Source organism: Pseudophryne corroboree, chromosome 11 (genome assembly GCF_028390025.1).
Source record: "Pseudophryne corroboree isolate aPseCor3 chromosome 11, aPseCor3.hap2, whole genome shotgun sequence".
Classification (NCBI taxonomy): Eukaryota; Metazoa; Chordata; class Amphibia; order Anura; family Myobatrachidae; genus Pseudophryne; species Pseudophryne corroboree.
In genome coordinates this window covers 69,805,260-69,825,512 of record NC_086454.1, presented here as the reverse complement: position 1 = coordinate 69,825,512, position 20,253 = coordinate 69,805,260, and the positions used below count along the sequence as shown (strand labels likewise).

General features: G+C 30.2%; 21 non-coding genes across 21 annotated transcripts; all 21 read right to left on the bottom strand.

Annotated features, from left to right (window-relative positions):
• Positions 1-691: 691 nt before the first annotated feature.
• On the bottom strand, positions 692-765 carry TRNAT-CGU (transfer RNA threonine (anticodon CGU)). The gene has a single exon. It is a non-coding gene; the product is annotated as a tRNA-Thr (tRNA).
• Positions 766-1,607: 842 nt separating this feature from the next.
• TRNAT-AGU (transfer RNA threonine (anticodon AGU)) lies at positions 1,608-1,681 on the bottom strand. Its single transcript has one exon. It is a non-coding gene; the product is annotated as a tRNA-Thr (tRNA).
• An 828-nt stretch (positions 1,682-2,509) lies between these two features.
• Positions 2,510-2,583, bottom strand: TRNAT-CGU (transfer RNA threonine (anticodon CGU)). Its single transcript has one exon. It is a non-coding gene; the product is annotated as a tRNA-Thr (tRNA).
• An 842-nt stretch (positions 2,584-3,425) lies between these two features.
• TRNAT-AGU (transfer RNA threonine (anticodon AGU)) lies at positions 3,426-3,498 on the bottom strand. The gene has a single exon. It is a non-coding gene; the product is annotated as a tRNA-Thr (tRNA).
• An 829-nt stretch (positions 3,499-4,327) lies between these two features.
• On the bottom strand, positions 4,328-4,401 carry TRNAT-CGU (transfer RNA threonine (anticodon CGU)). The gene has a single exon. It is a non-coding gene; the product is annotated as a tRNA-Thr (tRNA).
• An 842-nt stretch (positions 4,402-5,243) lies between these two features.
• TRNAT-AGU (transfer RNA threonine (anticodon AGU)) lies at positions 5,244-5,317 on the bottom strand. The gene has a single exon. It is a non-coding gene; the product is annotated as a tRNA-Thr (tRNA).
• An 829-nt stretch (positions 5,318-6,146) lies between these two features.
• On the bottom strand, positions 6,147-6,220 carry TRNAT-CGU (transfer RNA threonine (anticodon CGU)). The gene has a single exon. It is a non-coding gene; the product is annotated as a tRNA-Thr (tRNA).
• Positions 6,221-7,061: 841 nt separating this feature from the next.
• On the bottom strand, positions 7,062-7,135 carry TRNAT-AGU (transfer RNA threonine (anticodon AGU)). The gene has a single exon. It is a non-coding gene; the product is annotated as a tRNA-Thr (tRNA).
• An 829-nt stretch (positions 7,136-7,964) lies between these two features.
• TRNAT-CGU (transfer RNA threonine (anticodon CGU)) lies at positions 7,965-8,038 on the bottom strand. The gene has a single exon. It is a non-coding gene; the product is annotated as a tRNA-Thr (tRNA).
• An 842-nt stretch (positions 8,039-8,880) lies between these two features.
• Positions 8,881-8,954, bottom strand: TRNAT-AGU (transfer RNA threonine (anticodon AGU)). The gene has a single exon. It is a non-coding gene; the product is annotated as a tRNA-Thr (tRNA).
• An 828-nt stretch (positions 8,955-9,782) lies between these two features.
• TRNAT-CGU (transfer RNA threonine (anticodon CGU)) lies at positions 9,783-9,856 on the bottom strand. The gene has a single exon. It is a non-coding gene; the product is annotated as a tRNA-Thr (tRNA).
• Positions 9,857-10,698: 842 nt separating this feature from the next.
• Positions 10,699-10,772, bottom strand: TRNAT-AGU (transfer RNA threonine (anticodon AGU)). The gene has a single exon. It is a non-coding gene; the product is annotated as a tRNA-Thr (tRNA).
• Positions 10,773-11,600: 828 nt separating this feature from the next.
• Positions 11,601-11,674, bottom strand: TRNAT-CGU (transfer RNA threonine (anticodon CGU)). The gene has a single exon. It is a non-coding gene; the product is annotated as a tRNA-Thr (tRNA).
• An 842-nt stretch (positions 11,675-12,516) lies between these two features.
• On the bottom strand, positions 12,517-12,590 carry TRNAT-AGU (transfer RNA threonine (anticodon AGU)). Its single transcript has one exon. It is a non-coding gene; the product is annotated as a tRNA-Thr (tRNA).
• An 829-nt stretch (positions 12,591-13,419) lies between these two features.
• Positions 13,420-13,493, bottom strand: TRNAT-CGU (transfer RNA threonine (anticodon CGU)). The gene has a single exon. It is a non-coding gene; the product is annotated as a tRNA-Thr (tRNA).
• An 842-nt stretch (positions 13,494-14,335) lies between these two features.
• Positions 14,336-14,409, bottom strand: TRNAT-AGU (transfer RNA threonine (anticodon AGU)). The gene has a single exon. It is a non-coding gene; the product is annotated as a tRNA-Thr (tRNA).
• An 828-nt stretch (positions 14,410-15,237) lies between these two features.
• TRNAT-CGU (transfer RNA threonine (anticodon CGU)) lies at positions 15,238-15,311 on the bottom strand. Its single transcript has one exon. It is a non-coding gene; the product is annotated as a tRNA-Thr (tRNA).
• Positions 15,312-17,055: 1,744 nt separating this feature from the next.
• On the bottom strand, positions 17,056-17,129 carry TRNAT-CGU (transfer RNA threonine (anticodon CGU)). Its single transcript has one exon. It is a non-coding gene; the product is annotated as a tRNA-Thr (tRNA).
• Positions 17,130-17,971: 842 nt separating this feature from the next.
• TRNAT-AGU (transfer RNA threonine (anticodon AGU)) lies at positions 17,972-18,045 on the bottom strand. The gene has a single exon. It is a non-coding gene; the product is annotated as a tRNA-Thr (tRNA).
• An 828-nt stretch (positions 18,046-18,873) lies between these two features.
• On the bottom strand, positions 18,874-18,947 carry TRNAT-CGU (transfer RNA threonine (anticodon CGU)). The gene has a single exon. It is a non-coding gene; the product is annotated as a tRNA-Thr (tRNA).
• Positions 18,948-19,791: 844 nt separating this feature from the next.
• Positions 19,792-19,865, bottom strand: TRNAT-AGU (transfer RNA threonine (anticodon AGU)). The gene has a single exon. It is a non-coding gene; the product is annotated as a tRNA-Thr (tRNA).
• Positions 19,866-20,253: the final 388 nt, after the last annotated feature.

The following is a 20,253-nucleotide window of genomic DNA, read 5'->3' as shown; positions in this document are numbered from 1 at the left end:
TTTTCTCTCCTTTATTTTGTATATACAGGCCCTACATTCATACAATGTCTTGTCCAAGTCACTTGTTAATATGCTTTATTGTAATAGATATTATGGCGTTGTTATTAATGTAGTCATCCCTGGGAAATTAAAGTCAGTCTTTTGTTGGTACTCATACAGTTAAAAAGTAGTCGTGAAATGAAAAAATGAGATCTCAATGATAGAATTAATGTTAACATTTTATCTGGAAGCTTGCTCAATAAATGGAAAGATTGATTTCTGGAATTTCTTTCCTAACACAATATTGTTTATGTTAAGTAATACATAATCCATTATTTTCTATTGCTCTCCAAACTCTGATGACTAAATTGTCTATCCATATATCTTGAGAAACTCACATTGTTACTGACTTTTGTTTAAACATTTCCTCTGACTGGTCACCATATTGTTTCTGGAGATTGCTCAGACATGAATATTGCCAATTTCTGGAATTCTTTTCTAGTTACCTTGGCATCAATTTACTTCTACAAAAAAACTGATATTAAAAAAGGGGAATATTGCATTTTTTTGTGTTTCTGATTTGGACTGTATCTAGAAATGTGGTACATTTTACTGAACATGTGAGAAAGGGTAAAGGCTGCTGAAGCATTCACGTGTCTTTTTGTGATGAATTAACAACAAACTATGTTCTGAGATGATGAAAATAAATGAAAGGCACTGCTGAGATTTGAACTCAGGATCTCCTGTTTACGAGACAGGCGTTTTAACCAACTAAGCCACAGCACCACATGATGCTCAAAAACTTCACAAAGAAAAATGATATATCTAAGATATGCTATTTGGCAACAATTTTTGACATTCTTATAACTATTGCTTCATCAATTTTTCAAACCGGTGGAAATTTAGAGTATAAATAGAAAGTTGTGTTCTCTCTTTTCATTCATGATTTACAGGACCTACATTCTTAAAATATCTTGTCAAAGTAATTTTCTAATATATTTTTTTAGCACTTTTATTGATTTCTCTGTAAGTAATGCTACATGGGAATAAATGTCAATTGATTTTTGATATTCAGAAAACAAAAACATGTAGTAAAATTAAGAACTCTGTTTTAAAAAGTCAGAATTATGGTGAACATTCTTTATTTATGCTTTTTCAAGAGAATTTTAGCTTTTCATCAAGAAGTATTTTCCTAACACAATTTTAAGGATGTTATGGAAATAAATATGGGTTAAATGTCAATGATTCTCTAGCTATGATGACTAAACTGACTCTCAAATTACTGTACCTTGGGAAACTTACTTTTTTACAGACATTTTAACACTTCCTGTGTTATTCTCTTTTGACTGTACTCCAAATTAATTTTGCAGTTACCCAATATGATGAAGGCTATTTTGTAAAAATTCATATATTTACCTTAACATAGGCATATTTCTACAAATTAACTTATATTGAAATAGGGTGAAGTTTTGTTGTTTGTCATCTTCTGACATGGATGGCATCTTTAAACTTTTTTACATTGGTGACCAAATGTGCCAAAGTGAAAGCAGATAAAGGTTTTACACATCTTATTTTGTTATGCATCAACAAAAAACGACATACTGGTGTGATAAAAAGGTATCAAGCAAAGGTACTGCTGTGATTTGAACTCAGGATCTCCTGTTTACTAGACAGGCGCTTTAACCAACTAAGCCACAGTGCCACTTGCACTGCCTTATGTATAATGACAAATTATATGTCTAAAGTATAATATTTTTTATTATTTTTATATATTTTTTTGAAACAAGTATTTTATTAATTCTTTAAACAGTTGGAAACTTACAGTAAGTTATGTAATGCTTTTCTCTCCTTTATTTTGTATATACAGGCCCTACATTCATACAATGTCTTGTCCAAGTCACTTGTTAATATGCTTTATTGTAATAGATATTATGGCGTTGTTATTAATGTAGTCATCCCTGGGAAATTAAAGTCAGTCTTTTGTTGGTACTCATACAGTTAAAAAGTAGTCGTGAAATGAAAAAATGAGATCTCAATGATAGAATTAATGTTAACATTTTATCTGGAAGCTTGCTCAATAAATGGAAAGATTGATTTCTGGAATTTCTTTCCTAACACAATATTGTTTATGTTAAGTAATACATAATCCATTATTTTCTATTGCTCTCCAAACTCTGATGACTAAATTGTCTATCCATTTATCTTGAGAAACTCACATTGTTACTGACTTTTGTTTAAACATTTCCTCTGACTGGTCACCATATTGTTTCTGGAGATTGCTCAGACATGAATATTGCCAATTTCTGGAATTCTTTTCTAGTTACCTTGGCATCAATTTACTTCTACAAAAAAAATGATATTAAAAAAGGGGAATATTGCATTTTTTTGTGTTTCTGATTTGGACTGTATCTAGAAATGTGGTACATTTTACTGAACATGTGAGAAAGGGTAAAGGCTGCTGAAGCATTCACGTGTCTTTTTGTGATGAATTAACAACAAACTATGTTCTGAGATGATGAAAATAAATGAAAGGCACTGCTGAGATTTGAACTCAGGATCTCCTGTTTACGAGACAGGCGCTTTAACCAACTAAGCCACAGCACCACATGATGCTCAAAAGCTTCACAAAGAAAAATGATATATCTAAGATATGCTATTTGGTAACAATTTTTGTCATTCTTATAACTATTGCTTCATCAATTTTTCAAACCGGTGGAAATTTAGAGTATAAATAGAAAGTTGTGTTCTCTCTTTTCATTCATGATTTACAGGACCCACATTCTTAAAATATCTTGTCAAAGTAATTTTTTAATATACTTTTTTAGCACTTTTATTGATTTCTCTGTAAGTAATGCTACATGGGAATAAATGTCAATTGATTTTTGATATTCAGAAAACAAAAACATGTAGTAAAATTAAGAACTCTGTTTTAAAAAGTCAGAATTATGGTGAACATTCTTTATTTATGCTTTTTCAAGAGAATTTTAGCTTTTCATCAAGAAGTATTTTCCTAACACAATTGTAAGGATGTTATGGAAATAAATATGGGTTAAATGTCAATGATTCTCTAGCTATGATGACTAAACTGACTCTCAAATTACTGTACCTTGGGAAACTTACTTTTTTACAGACATTTTAACACTTCCTGTGTTATTCTCTTTTGACTGTACTCCAAATTAATTTTGCAGTTACCCAATATGATGAAGGCTATTTTGTAAAAATTCATATATTTACCTTAACATAGGCATATTTCTACAAATTAACTTATATTGAAATAGGGTGAAGTTTTGTTGTTTGTCATCTTCTGACATGGATGGCATCTTTAAACTTTTTTACATTGGTGACCAAATGTGCCAAAGTGAAAGCAGATAAAGGTTTTACACATCTTATTTTGTTATGCATCAACAAAAAACTACATACTGGTGTGATAAAAAGGTATCAAGCAAAGTTACTGCTGTGATTTGAACTCAGGATCTCCTGTTTACTAGACAGGCGCTTTAACCAACTAAGCCACAGTGCCACTTGAACTGCCTTATGTATAATGACAAATTATATGTCTAAAGTATAATATTTTTTATTATTTTTATATATTTTTTTGAAACAAGTATTTTATTAATTCTTTAAACAGTTGGAAACTTACAGTAAGTTATGTAATGCTTTTCTCTCCTTTATTTTGTATATACAGGCCCTACATTCATACAATGTCTTGTCCAAGTCACTTGTTAATATGCTTTATTGTAATAGATATTATGGCGTTGTTATTAATGTAGTCATCCCTGGGAAATTAAAGTCAGTCTTTTGTTGGTACTCATACAGTTAAAAAGTAGTCGTGAAATGAAAAAATGAGATCTCAATGATAGAATTAATGTTAACATTTTATCTGGAAGCTTGCTCAATAAATGGAAAGATTGATTTCTGGAATTTCTTTCCTAACACAATATTGTTTATGTTAAGTAATACATAATCCATTATTTTCTATTGCTCTCCAAACTCTGATGACTAAATTGTATATCCATTTATCTTGAGAAACTCACATTGTTACTGACTTTTGTTTAAACATTTCCTCTGACTGGACACCATATTGTTTCTGGAGATTGCTCAGACATGAATATTGCCAATTTCTGGAATTCTTTTCTAGTTACCTTGGCTTCAATTTACTTCTACAAAAAAACTGATATTAAAAAAGGGGAATATTGCATTTTTTTGTGTTTCTGATTTGGACTGTATCTAGAAATGTGGTACATTTTACTGAACATGTGAGAAAGGGTAAAGGCTGCTGAAGTATTCACGTGTCTTTTTGTGATGAATTAACAACAAACTATGTTCTGAGATGATGAAAATAAATGAAAGGCACTGCTGAGATTTGAACTCAGGATCTCCTGTTTACGAGACAGGCGCTTTAACCAACTAAGCCACAGCACCACATGATGCTCAATAGCTTCACAAAGAAAAATTATATATCTAAGATATGCTATTTGGCAACAATTTTTGACATTCATATAACTATTGCTTTATCAATTTTTCAAACCGGTGGAAATTTAGAGTATAAATAGAAAGTTGTGTTCTCTCTTTTCATTCATGATTTACAGGACCTACATTCTTAAAATATCTTGTCAAAGTAATTTTCTAATATATTTTTTTAGCACTTTTATTGATTTCTCTGTAAGTAATGCTACATGGGAATAAATGTCAATTGATTTTTGATATTCAGAAAACAAAAACATGTAGTAAAATTAAGAACTCTGTTTTAAAAACACAGAATTATGGTGAACATTCTTTATTTATGCTTTTTCAAGAGAATTTTAGCTTTTCATCAAGAAGTATTTTCCTAACACAATTTTAAGGATGTTATGGAAATAAATATGGGTTAAATGTCAATGATTCTCTAGCTATGATGACTAAACTGACTCTCAAATTACTGTACCTTGGGAAACTTACTTTTTTACAGACATTTTAACACTTCCTGTGTTATTCTCTTTTGACTGTACTCCAAATTAATTTTGCAGTTACCCAATATGATGAAGGCTATTTTATAAAAATTCATATATTTACCTTAACATAGGCATATTTCTACAAATTAACTTATATTGAAATAGGGTGAAGTTTTGTTGTTTGTCATCTTCTGACATGGATGGCATCTTTAAACTTTTTTACATTGGTGACCAAATGTGCCAAAGTGAAAGCAGATAAAGGTTTTACACATCTTATTTTGTTATGCATCAACAAAAAACGACATACTGGTGTGATAAAAAGGTATCAAGCAAAGGTACTGCTGTGATTTGAACTCAGGATCTCCTGTTTACTAGACAGGCGCTTTAACCAACTAAGCCACAGTGCCACTTGCACTGCCTTATGTATAATGACAAATTATATGTCTAAAGTATAATATTTTTTATTATTTTTATATATTTTTTTGAAACAAGTATTTTATTAATTCTTTAAACAGTTGGAAACTTACAGTAAGTTATGTAATGCTTTTCTCTCCTTTATTTTGTATATACAGGCCCTACATTCATACAATGTCTTGTCCAAGTCACTTGTTAATATGCTTTATTGTAATAGATATTATGGCGTTGTTATTAATGTAGTCATCCCTGGGAAATTAAAGTCAGTCTTTTGTTGGTACTCATACAGTTAAAAAGTAGTCGTGAAATGAAAAAATGAGATCTCAATGATAGAATTAATGTTAACATTTTATCTGGAAGCTTGCTCAATAAATGGAAAGATTGATTTCTGGAATTTCTTTCCTAACACAATATTGTTTATGTTAAGTAATACAGAATCCATTATTTTCTATTGCTCTCCAAACTCTGATGACTAAATTGTCTATCCATTTATCTTGAGAAACTCACATTGTTACTGACTTTTGTTTAAACATTTCCTCTGAGTGGACACCATATTGTTTCTGGAGATTGCTCAGACATGAATATTGCCAATTTCTGGAATTCTTTTCTAGTTACCTTGGCATCAATTTACTTCTACAAAAAAACTGATATTAAAAAAGGGGAATATTGCATTTTTTTGTGTTTTCTGATTTGGACTGTATCTAGAAATGTGGTACATTTTACTGAACATGTGAGAAAGGGTAAAGGCTGCTGAAGAATTCACGTGTCTTTTTGTGATGAATTAACAACAAACTATGTTCTGAGATGATGAAAATAAATGAAAGGCACTGCTGAGATTTGAACTCAGGATCTCCTGTTTACGAGACAGGCGCTTTAACCAACTAAGCCACAGCACCACATGATGCTCAAAAGCTTCACAAAGAAAAATTATATATCTAAGATATGCTATTTGGTAACAATTTTTGACATTCTTATAACTATTGCTTCATCAATTTTTCAAACCATTGGAAATTTAGAGTATAAATAGAAAGTTGTGTTCTCTCTTTTTAGTCATGATTTACAGGACCTACATTCTTAAAATATCTTGTCAAAGTAATTTTCTAATATATTTTTTAGCACTTTTATTGATTTCTCTGTAAGTAATGCTACATGGGAATAAATGTCAATTAATTTTTGATATTCAGAAAACAAAAACATGTAGTAAAATTAAGAACTCTGTTTTAAAAAGTCAGAATTATGGTGAACATTCTTTATTTATGCTTTTTCAAGATAATTTTAGCTTTTCATCAAGAAGTATTTTCCTAACACAATTTTAAGGATGTTATGGAAATAAATATGGGTTAAATGTCAATGATTCTCTAGCTATGATGACTAAACTGACTCTCAAATTACTGTACCTTGGGAAACTTACTTTTTTACAGACATTTTAACACTTCCTGTGTTATTCTCTTTTGACTGTACTCCAAATTAATTTTGCAGTTACCCAATATGATGAAGGCTATTTTGTAAAAATTCATATATTTACCTTAACATAGGCATATTTCTACAAATTAACTTATATTGAAATAGGGTGAAGTTTTGTTGTTTGTCATCTTCTGACATGGATGGCATCTTTAAACTTTTTTACATTGGTGACCAAATGTGCCAAAGTGAAAGCAGATAAAGGTTTTACACATCTTATTTTGTTATGCATCAACAAAAAACGACATACTGGTGTGATAAACAGGTATCAAGCAAAGGCACTGCTGTGATTTGAACTCAGGATCTCCTGTTTACTAGACAGGCACTTTAACCAACTAAGCCACAGTGCCACTTGCACTGCCTTATGTATAATGACAAATTATATGTCTAAAGTATAATATTTTTTATTATTTTTATATATTTTTTTGAAACAAGTATTTTATTAATTCTTTAAACAGTTGGAAACTTACAGTAAGTTATGTAATGCTTTTCTCTCCTTTATTTTGTATATACAGGCCCTACATTCATACAATGTCTTGTCCAAGTCACTTGTTAATATGCTTTATTGTAATAGATATTATGGCGTTGTTATTAATGTAGTCATCCCTGGGAAATTAAAGTCAGTCTTTTGTTGGTACTCATACAGTTAAAAAGTAGTCGTGAAATGAAAAAATTAGATCTCAATGATAGAATTAATGTTAACATTTTATCTGGAAGCTTGCTCAATAAATGGAAAGATTGATTTCTGGAATTTCTTTCCTAACACAATATTGTTTATGTTAAGTAATACAGAATCCATTATTTTCTATTGCTCTCCAAACTCTAATGACTAAATTGTCTATCCATTTATCTTTAGAAACTCACATTGTTACTGACTTTTGTTTAAACATTTCCTCTGACTGGACACCATATTGTTTCTGGAGATTGCTCAGACATGAATATTGCCAATTTCTGGAATTCTTTACTAGTTACCTTGGCATCAATTTACTTCTACAAAAAAACTGATATTAAAAAAGGGGAATATTGCATTTTTTTGTGTTTTCTGATTTGGACTGTATCTAGAAATGTGGTACATTTTACTGAACATGTGAGAAAGGGTAAAGGCTGCTGAAGCATTCACGTGTCTTTTTGTGATGAATTAACAACAAACTATGTTCTGAGATGATGAAAATAAATGAAAGGCACTGCTGAGATTTGAACTCAGGATCTCCTGTTTACGAGACAGGCGCTTTAACCAACTAAGCCACAGCACCACATGATGCTCAAAAGCTTCACAAAGAAAAATGATATATCTAAGATATGCTATTTGGTAACAATTTTTGTCATTCTTATAACTATTGCTTCATCAATTTTTCAAACCGGTGGAAATTTAGAGTATAAATAGAAAGTTGTGTTCTCTCTTTTCATTCATGATTTACAGGACCTACATTCTTAAAATATCTTGTCAAAGTAATTTTCTAATATACTTTTTTAGCACTTTTATTGATTTCTCTGTAAGTAATGCTACACGGGAATAAATGTCAATTAATTTTTGATATTCAGAAAACAAAAACATGTAGTAAAATTAAGAACTCTGTTTTAAAAAGTCAGAATTATGGTGAACATTCTTTATTTATGCTTTTTCAAGATAATTTTAGCTTTTCATCAAGAAGTATTTTCCTAACACAATTTTAAGGATGTTATGGAAATAAATATGGGTTAAATGTCAATGATTCTCTAGCTATGATGACTAAACTGACTCTCAAATTACTGTACCTTGGGAAACTTACTTTTTTACAGACATTTTAACACTTCCTGTGTTATTCTCTTTTGACTGTACTCCAAATTAATTTTGCAGTTACCCAATATGATGAAGGCTATTTTGTAAAAATTCATATATTTACCTTAACATAGGCATATTTCTACAAATTAACTTATATTGAAATAGGGTGAAGTTTTGTTGTTTGTCATCTTCTGACATGGATGGCATCTTTAAACTTTTTTACATTGGTGACCAAATGTGCCAAAGTGAAAGCAGATAAAGGTTTTACACATCTTATTTTGTTATGCATCAACAAAAAACGACATACTGGTGTGATAAAAAGGTATCAAGCAAAGGTACTGCTGTGATTTGAACTCAGGATCTCCTGTTTACTAGACAGGCGCTTTAACCAACTAAGCCACAGTGCCACTTGCACTGCCTTATGTATAATGACAAATTATATGTCTAAAGTATAATATTTTTTATTATTTTTATATATTTTTTTGAAACAAGTATTTTATTAATTCTTTAAACAGTTGGAAACTTACAGTAAGTTATGTAATGCTTTTCTCTCCTTTATTTTGTATATACAGGCCCTACATTCATACAATGTCTTGTCCAAGTCACTTGTTAATATGCTTTATTGTAATAGATATTATGGCGTTGTTATTAATGTAGTCATCCCTGGGAAATTAAAGTCAGTCTTTTGTTGGTACTCATACAGTTAAAAAGTAGTCGTGAAATGAAAAAATGAGATCTCAATGATAGAATTAATGTTAACATTTTATCTGGAAGCTTGCTCAATAAATGGAAAGATTGATTTCTGGAATTTCTTTCCTAACACAATATTGTTTATGTTAAGTAATACATAATCCATTATTTTCTATTGCTCTCCAAACTCTGATGACTAAATTGTATATCCATTTATCTTGAGAAACTCACATTGTTACTGACTTTTGTTTAAACATTTCCTCTGACTGGACACCATATTGTTTCTGGAGATTGCTCAGACATGAATATTGCCAATTTCTGGAATTCTTTTCTAGTTACCTTGGCATCAATTTACTCCTACAAAAAAACTGATATTAAAAAAGGGGAATATTGCATTTTTTTGTGTTTCTGATTTGGACTGTATCTAGAAATGTGGTACATTTTACTGAACATGTGAGAAAGGGTAAAAGCTGCTGAAGCATTCACGTGTCTTTTTGTGATGAATTAACAACAAACTATGTTCTGAGATGATGAAAATAAATGAAAGGCACTGCTGAGATTTGAACTCAGGATCTCCTGTTTACGAGACAGGCGCTTTAACCAACTAAGCCACAGCACCACATGATGCTCAAAATCTTCACAAAGAAAAATTATATATCTAAGATATGCTATTTGGCAACAATTTTTGACATTCTTATAACTATTGCTTCATAAATTATTCAAACCGGTGGAAATTTAGAGTATAAATAGAAAGTTGTGTTCTCTCTTTTCATTCATTATTTACAGGACCTACATTCTTAAAATATCTTGTCAAAGTAATTTTCTAATATATTTTTTTAGCACTTTTATTAATTTCTCTGTAAGTAATGCTACATGGGAATAAATGTCAATTAATTTTTGATATTCAGAAAACAAAAACATGTAGTAAAATTAAGAACTCTGTTTTAAAAAGTCAGAATTATGGTGAACATTCTTTATTTATGCTTTTTCAAGAGAATTTTAGCTTTTCATCAAGAAGTATTTTCCTAACACAATTTTAAGGATGTTATGGAAATAAATATGGGTTAAATGTCAATGATTCTCTAGCTATGATGACTAAACTGACTCTCAAATTACTGTACCTTGGGAAACTTACTTTTTTACAGACATTTTAACACTTCCTGTGTTATTCTCTTTTGACTGTACTCCAAATTAATTTTGCAGTTACCCAATATGATGAAGGCTATTTTGTAAAAATTCATATATTTACCTTAACATAGGCATATTTCTGCAAATTAACTTATATTGAAATAGGGTGAAGTTTTGTTGTTTGTCATCTTCTGACATGGATGGCATCTTTAAACTTTTTTACATTGGTGACCAAATGTGCCAAAGTGAAAGCAGATAAAGGTTTTACACATCTTATTTTGTTATGCATCAACAAAAAACTACATACTGGTGTGATAAAAAGGTATCAAGCAAAGGCACTGCTGTGATTTGAACTCAGGATCTCCTGTTTACTAGACAGACGCTTTAACCAACTAAGCCACTGTGCCACTTGCACTGCCTTATGTATAATGACAAATTATATGTCTAAAGTATAATATTTTTCATTATTTTTATATATTTTTTTGAAACAAGTATTTTATTAATTCTTTAAACAGTTGGAAACTTACAGTAAGTTATGTAATGCTTTTCTCTCCTTTATTTTGTATATACAGGCCCTACATTCATACAATGTCTTGTCCAAGTCACTTGTTAATATGCTTTATTGTAATAGATATTATGGCGTTGTTATTAATGTAGTCATCCCTGGGAAATTAAAGTCAGTCTTTTGTTGGTACTCATACAGTTAAAAAGTAGTCGTGAAATGAAAAAATGAGATCTCAATGATAGAATTAATGTTAACATTTTATCTGGAAGCTTGCTCAATAAATGGAAAGATTGATTTCTGGAATTTCTTTCCTAACACAATATTGTTTATGTTAAGTAATACATAATCCATTATTTTCTATTGCTCTCCAAACTCTGATGACTAAATTGTATATCCATTTATCTTGAGAAACTCACATTGTTACTGACTTTTGTTTAAACATTTCCTCTGACTGGACACCATATTGTTTCTGGAGATTGCTCAGACATGAATATTGCCAATTTCTGGAATTCTTTTCTAGTTACCTTGGCATCAATTTACTCCTACAAAAAAACTGATATTAAAAAAGGGGAATATTGCATTTTTTTGTGTTTCTGATTTGGACTGTATCTAGAAATGTGGTACATTTTACTGAACATGTGAGAAAGGGTAAAAGCTGCTGAAGCATTCACGTGTCTTTTTGTGATGAATTAACAACAAACTATGTTCTGAGATGATGAAAATAAATGAAAGGCACTGCTGAGATTTGAACTCAGGATCTCCTGTTTACGAGACAGGCGCTTTAACCAACTAAGCCACAGCACCACATGATGCTCAAAATCTTCACAAAGAAAAATTATATATCTAAGATATGCTATTTGGCAACAATTTTTGACATTCTTATAACTATTGCTTCATAAATTATTCAAACCGGTGGAAATTTAGAGTATAAATAGAAAGTTGTGTTCTCTCTTTTCATTCATTATTTACAGGACCTACATTCTTAAAATATCTTGTCAAAGTAATTTTCTAATATATTTTTTTAGCACTTTTATTAATTTCTCTGTAAGTAATGCTACATGGGAATAAATGTCAATTAATTTTTGATATTCAGAAAACAAAAACATGTAGTAAAATTAAGAACTCTGTTTTAAAAAGTCAGAATTATGGTGAACATTCTTTATTTATGCTTTTTCAAGAGAATTTTAGCTTTTCATCAAGAAGTATTTTCCTAACACAATTTTAAGGATGTTATGGAAATAAATATGGGTTAAATGTCAATGATTCTCTAGCTATGATGACTAAACTGACTCTCAAATTACTGTACCTTGGGAAACTTACTTTTTTACAGACATTTTAACACTTCCTGTGTTATTCTCTTTTGACTGTACTCCAAATTAATTTTGCAGTTACCCAATATGATGAAGGCTATTTTGTAAAAATTCATATATTTACCTTAACATAGGCATATTTCTGCAAATTAACTTATATTGAAATAGGGTGAAGTTTTGTTGTTTGTCATCTTCTGACATGGATGGCATCTTTAAACTTTTTTACATTGGTGACCAAATGTGCCAAAGTGAAAGCAGATAAAGGTTTTACACATCTTATTTTGTTATGCATCAACAAAAAACTACATACTGGTGTGATAAAAAGGTATCAAGCAAAGGCACTGCTGTGATTTGAACTCAGGATCTCCTGTTTACTAGACAGACGCTTTAACCAACTAAGCCACTGTGCCACTTGCACTGCCTTATGTATAATGACAAATTATATGTCTAAAGTATAATATTTTTCATTATTTTTATATATTTTTTTGAAACAAGTATTTTATTAATTCTTTAAACAGTTGGAAACTTACAGTAAGTTATGTAATGCTTTTCTCTCCTTTATTTTGTATATACAGGCCCTACATTCATACAATGTCTTGTCCAAGTCACTTGTTAATATGCTTTATTGTAATAGATATTATGGCGTTGTTATTAATGTAGTCATCCCTGGGAAATTAAAGTCAGTCTTTTGTTGGTACTCATACAGTTAAAAAGTAGTCGTGAAATGAAAAAATGAGATCTCAATGATAGAATTAATGTTAACATTTTATCTGGAAGCTTGCTCAATAAATGGAAAGATTGATTTCTGGAATTTCTTTCCTAACACAATATTGTTTATGTTAAGTAATACATAATCCATTATTTTCTATTGCTCTCCAAACTCTGATGACTAAATTGTCTATCCATTTATCTTGAGAAACTCACATTGTTACTGACTTTTGTTTAAACATTTCCTCTGACTGGACACCATATTGTTTCTGGAGATTGCTCAGACATGAATATTGCCAACTTCTGGAATTCTTTTCTAGTTACCTTGGCATCAATTTACTTCTACAAAAAAACTGATATTAAAAAAGGGGAATATTGCATTTTTTTGTGTTTTCTGATTTGGACTGTATCTAGAAATGTGGTACATTTTACTGAACATGTGAGAAAGGGTAAAGGCTGCTGAAGAATTCACGTGTCTTTTTGTGATGAATTAACAACAAACTATGTTCTGAGATGATGAAAATAAATGAAAGGCACTGCTGAGATTTGAACTCAGGATCTCCTGTTTACGAGACAGGCGCTTTAACCAACTAAGCCACAGCACCACATGATGCTCAAAAGCTTCACAAAGAAAAATTATATATCTAAGATATGCTATTTGGCAACAATTTTTGACATTCATATAACTATTGCTTTATCAATTTTTCAAACCGGTGGAAATTTAGAGTATAAATAGAAAGTTGTGTTCTCTCTTTTCATTCTTGATTTACAGGACCTACATTCTTAAAATATCTTGTCAAAGTAATTTTCTAATATATTTTTTTAGCACTTTTATTGATTTCTCTGTAAGTAATGCTACATGGGAATAAATGTCAATTGATTTTTGATATTCAGAAAACAAAAACATGTAGTAAAATTAAGAACTCTGTTTTAAAAAGTCAGAATTATGGTAAGCATTCTTTATTTATGCTTTTTCAAGAGAATTTTAGCTTTTCATCAAGAAGTATTTTCCTAACACAATTTTAAGGATGTTATGGAAATAAATATGGGTTAAATGTCAATGATTCTCTAGCTATGATGACTAAACTGACTCTCAAATTACTGTACCTTGGGAAACTTACTTTTTTACAGACATTTTAACACTTCCTGTGTTATTCTCTTTTGACTGTACTCCAAATTAATTTTGCAGTTACCCAATATGATGAAGGCTATTTTGTAAAAATTCATATATTTACCTTAACATAGGCATATTTCTACAAATTAACTTATATTGAAATAGGGTGAAGTTTTGTTGTTTGTCATCTTCTGACATGGATGGCATCTTTAAACTTTTTTACATTGGTGACCAAATGTGCCAAAGTGAAAGCAGATAAAGGTTTTACACATCTTATTTTGTTATGCATCAACAAAAAACGACATACTGGTGTGATAAAAAGGTATCAAGCAAAGGTACTGCTGTGATTTGAACTCAGGATCTCCTGTTTACTAGACAGGCGCTTTAACCAACTAAGCCACAGTGCCACTTGCACTGCCTTATGTATAATGACAAATTATATGTCTAAAGTATAATATTTTTTATTATTTTTATATATTTTTTTGAAACAAGTATTTTATTAATTCTTTAAACAGTTGGAAACTTACAGTAAGTTATGTAATGCTTTTCTCTCCTTTATTTTGTATATACAGGCCCTACATTCATACAATGTCTTGTCCAAGTCACTTGTTAATATGCTTTATTGTAATAGATATTATGGCGTTGTTATTAATGTAGTCATCCCTGGGAAATTAAAGTCAGTCTTTTGTTGGTACTCATACAGTTAAAAAGTAGTCGTGAAATGAAAAAATGAGATCTCAATGATAGAATTAATGTTAACATTTTATCTGGAAGCTTGCTCAATAAATGGAAAGATTGATTTCTGGAATTTCTTTCCTAACACAATATTGTTTATGTTAAGTAATACATAATCCATTATTTTCTATTGCTCTCCAAACTCTGATGACTAAATTGTATATCCATTTATCTTGAGAAACTCACATTGTTACTGACTTTTGTTTAAACATTTCCTCTGACTGGACACCATATTGTTTCTGGAGATTGCTCAGACATGAATATTGCCAATTTCTGGAATTCTTTTCTAGTTACCTTGGCATCAATTTACTTCTACAAAAAAACTGATATTAAAAAAGGGGAATATTGCATTTTTTTGTGTTTCTGATTTGGACTGTATCTAGAAATGTGGTACATTTTACTGAACATGTGAGAAAGGGTAAAAGCTGCTGAAGCATTCACGTGTCTTTTTGTGATGAATTAACAACAAACTATGTTCTGAGATGATGAAAATAAATGAAAGGCACTGCTGAGATTTGAACTCAGGATCTCCTGTTTACGAGACAGGCGCTTTAACCAACTAAGCCACATCACCACATGATGCTCAAAATCTTCACAAAGAAAAATTATATATCTAAGATATGCTATTTGGCAACAATTTTTGTCATTCTTATAACTATTGCTTCATAAATTATTCAAACCGGTGGAAATTTAGAGTATAAATAGAAAGTTGTGTTCTCTCTTTTCATTCATTATTTACAGGACCTACATTCTTAAAATATCTTGTCAAAGTAATTTTCTAATATATTTTTTTAGCACTTTTATTAATTTCTCTGTAAGTAATGCTACATGGGAATAAATGTCAATTAATTTTTGATATTCAGAAAACAAAAACATGTAGTAAAATGAAGAACTCTGTTTTAAAAAGTCAGAATTATGGTGAACATTCTTTATTTATGCTTTTTCAAGAGAATTTTAGCTTTTCATCAAGAAGTATTTTCCTAACACAATTTTAAGGATGTTATGGAAATAAATATGGGTTAAATGTCAATGATTCTCTAGCTATGATGACTAAACTGACTCTCAAATTACTGTACCTTGGGAAACTTACTTTTTTACAGACATTTTAACACTTCCTGTGTTATTCTCTTTTGACTGTACTCCAAATTAATTTTGCAGTTACCCAATATGATGAAGGCTATTTTGTAAAAATTCATATATTTACCTTAACATAGGCATATTTCTGCAAATTAACTTATATTGAAATAGGGTGAAGTTTTGTTGTTTGTCATCTTCTGACATGGATGGCATCTTTAAACTTTTTTGCATTGGTGACCAAATGTGCCAAAGTGAAAGCAGATAAAGGTTTTACACATCTTATTTTGTTATGCATCAACAAAAAACTACATACTGGTGTGATAAAAAGGTATCAAGCAAAGGCACTGCTGTGATTTGAACTCAGGATCTCCTGTTTACTAGAAAGGGGGTTTAACCAACTAAGCCACAGTGCCACTTGCACTGCTTTATGTATAATGACAAATTATATGTCTAAAGTATAATATTTTTTATTATTTTTATATATTTTTTTGAAACAAGTATTTTATTAATTCTTTAAACAGTTGGAAACTTACAGTAAGTTATGTAATGCTTTTCTCTCCTTTATTTTGTATATACAGGCCCTACATTCAAACAATGTCTTGTCCAAGTCACTTGTTAATATGCTTTATTGTAATAGATATTATGGCGTTGTTATTAATGTAGTCATCCCTGGGAAATTAAAGTCAGTCTTTTGTTGGTACTCATACAGTTAAAAAGTAGTCGTGAAATGAAAAAATGAGATCTCAATGATAGAATTAATGTTAACATTTTATCTGGAAGCTTGCTCAATAAATGGAAAGATTGATTTCTGGAATTTCTTTCCTAACACAATATTGTTTATGTTAAGTAATACATAATCCATTATTTTCTATTGCTCTCCAAACTCTGATGACTAAATTGTATATCCATTTATCTTGAGAAAATCACATTGTTACTGACTTTTGTTTAAACATTTCCTCTGACTGGACACCATATTGTTTCTGGAGATTGCTCAGACATGAATATTGCCAATTTCTGGAATTCTTTTCTAGTTACCTTGGCATCAATTTACTTCTACAAAAAAACTGATATTTAAAAAGGGGAATATTGCATTTTTTTGTGTTTCTGATTTGGACTGTATCTAGAAATGTGGTACATTTTACTGAACATGTGAGAAAGGGTAAAGGCTGCTGAAGCATTCACGTGTCTTTTTGTGATGAATTAACAACAAACTATGTTCTGAGATGATGAAAATAAATGAAAGGCACTGCTGAGATTTGAACTCAGGATCTCCTGTTTACGAGACAGGCGCTTTAACCAACTAAGCCACAGCACCACAAGATGCTCAACAACTTCACAAAGAAAAATGATATATCTAAGATATGCTATTTGGTAACAATTTTTGACATTCTTATAACTATTGCTTCATCAATTTTTCAAACCGGTGGAAATTTAGAGTATAAATAGAAAGTTGTGTTCTCTCTTTTCATTCATGATTTACAGGACCTACATTCTTAAAATATCTTGTCAAAGTAATTTTCTAATATATTTTTTTAGCACTTTTATTGATTTCTCTGTAAGTAATGCTACATGGGAATAAATGTCAATTAATTTTTGATATTCAGAAAACAAAAACATGTAGTAAAATTAAGAACTCTGTTTTAAAAAGTCAGAATTACGGTGAACATTCTTTATTTATGCTTTTTCAAGAGAATTTTAGCTTTTCATCAAGAAGTATTTTCCTAACACAATTTTAAGGATGTTATGGAAATAAATATGGGTTAAATGTCAATGATTCTCTAGCTATGATGACTAAACTGACTCTCAAATTACTGTACCTTGGGAAACTTACCTTTTTACAGACATTTTAACACTTCCTGTGTTATTCTCTTTTGACTGTACTCCAAATTAATTTTGCAGTTACCCAATATGATGAAGGCTATTTTGTAAAAATTCATATATTTACCTTAACATAGGCATATTTCTACAAATTAACTTATATTGAAATAGGGTGAAGTTTTGTTGTTTGTCATCTTCTGACATGGATGGCATCTTTAAACTTTTTTACATTGGTGACCAAATGTGCCAAAGTGAAAGCAGATAAAGGTTTTACACATCTTATTTTATTATGCATCAACAAAAAACTACATACTGGTGTGATAAAAAGGTATCAAGCAAAGGCACTGCTGTGATTTGAACTCAGGATCTCCTGTTTACTAGACAGGCGCTTTAACCAACTAAGCCACAGTGCCACTTGCACTGCCTTATGTATAATGACAAATTATATGTCTAAAGTATAATATTTTTTATTATTTTTATATATTTTTTTTGAAACAAGTATTTTATTAATTCTTTAAACAGTTGGAAACTTACAGTAAGTTATGTAATGCTTTTCTCTCCTTTATTTTGTATATACAGGCCCTACATTCATACAATGTCTTGTCCAAGTCACTTGTTAATATGCTTTATTGTAATAGATATTATGGCGTTGTTATTAATGTAGTCATCCCTGGGAAATTAAAGTCAGTCTTTTGTTGGTACTCATACAGTTAAAAAGTAGTCGTGAAATGAAAAAATGAGATCTCAATGATAGAATTAATGTTAACATTTTATCTGGAAGCTTGCTCAATAAATGGAAAGATTGATTTCTGGAATTTCTTTCCTAACACAATATTGTTTATGTTAAGTAATACATAATCCATTATTTTCTATTGCTCTCCAAACTCTGATGACTAAATTGTATATCCATTTATCTTGAGAAACTCACATTGTTACTGACTTTTGTTTAAACATTTTCTCTGACTGGACACCATATTGTTTCTGGAGATTGCTCAGACATGAATATTGCCAATTTCTGGAATTCTTTTCTAGTTACCTTGGCATCAATTTACTTCTACAAAAAAACTGATATTTAAAAAGGGGAATATTGCATTTTTTTGTGTTTCTGATTTGGACTGTATCTAGAAATGTGGTACATTTTACTGAACATGTGAGAAAGGGTAAAGGCTGCTGAAGCATTCACGTGTTTTTTGTGATGAATTAACAACAAACTATGTTCTGAGATGATGAAAATAAATGAAAGGCACTGCTGAGATCTGAACTCAGGATCTCCTGTTTACGAGACAGGTGCTTTAACCAACTAAGCCACAGCACCACATGATGCTCAAAAGCTTCACAAAGAAAAATGATATATCTAAGATATGCTATTTGGCAACAATTTTTGACATTCTTATAACTATTGCTTCATCAATTTTTCAAACCGGTGGAAATTTAGAGTATAAATAGAAAGTTGTGTTCTCTCTTTTCATTCATGATTTACAGGACCTACATTCTTAAAATATCTTGTCAAAGTAATTTTCTAATATATTTTTTTTAGCACTTTTATTGATTTCTCTGTAAGTAATGCTACATGGGAATAAATGTCAATTGATTTTTGATATTCAGAAAACAAAAACATGTAGTAAAATTAAGAACTCTGTTTTAAAAAGTCAGAATTATGGTGAACATTCTCTATTTATGCTTTTTCAAGAGAATTTTAGCTTTTCATCAAGAAGTATTTTCCTAACACAATTTTAAGGATGTTATGGAAATAAATATTGGTTAAATGTCAATGATTCTCTAGCTATGATGACTAAACTGACTCTCAAATTACTGTACCTTGGGAAACTTACTTTTTTTACAGACATTTTAACACTTCCTGTGTTATTCTCTTTTGACTGTACTCCAAATTAATTTTGCAGTTACCCAATATGATGAAGGCTATTTTGTAAAAATTCATATATTTACCTTAACATAGGCATATTTCTGCAAATTAACTTATATTGAAATAGGGTGAAGTTTTGTTGTTTGTCATCTTCTGACATGGATGGCATCTTTAAACTTTTTTACATTGGTGACCAAATGTGCCAAAGTGAAAGCAGATAAAGGTTTTACACATCTTATTTTGTTATGCATCAACAAAAAACTACATACTGGTGTGATAAAAAGGTATCAAGCAAAGGCACTGCTGTGATTTGAACTCAGGATCTCCTGTTTACTAGACAGACGCTTTAACCAACTAAGCCACAGTGCCACTTGCACTGCCTTATGTATAATGACAAATTATATGTCTAAAGTATAATATTTTTTATTATTTTTATATATTTTTTTGAAACAAGTATTTTATTAATTCTTTAAACAGTTGGAAACTTACAGTAAGTTATGTAATGCTTTTCTCTCCTTTATTTTGTATATACAGGCCCTACATTCATACAATGTCTTGTCCAAGTCACTTGTTAATATGCTTTATTGTAATAGATATTATGGCGTTGTTATTAATGTAGTCATCCCTGGGAAATTAAAGTCAGTCTTTTGTTGGTACTCATACAGTTAAAAAGTAGTCGTGAAATGAAAAAATGAGATCTCAATGATAGAATTAATGTTAACATTTTATCTGGAAGCTTGCTCAATAAATGGAAAGA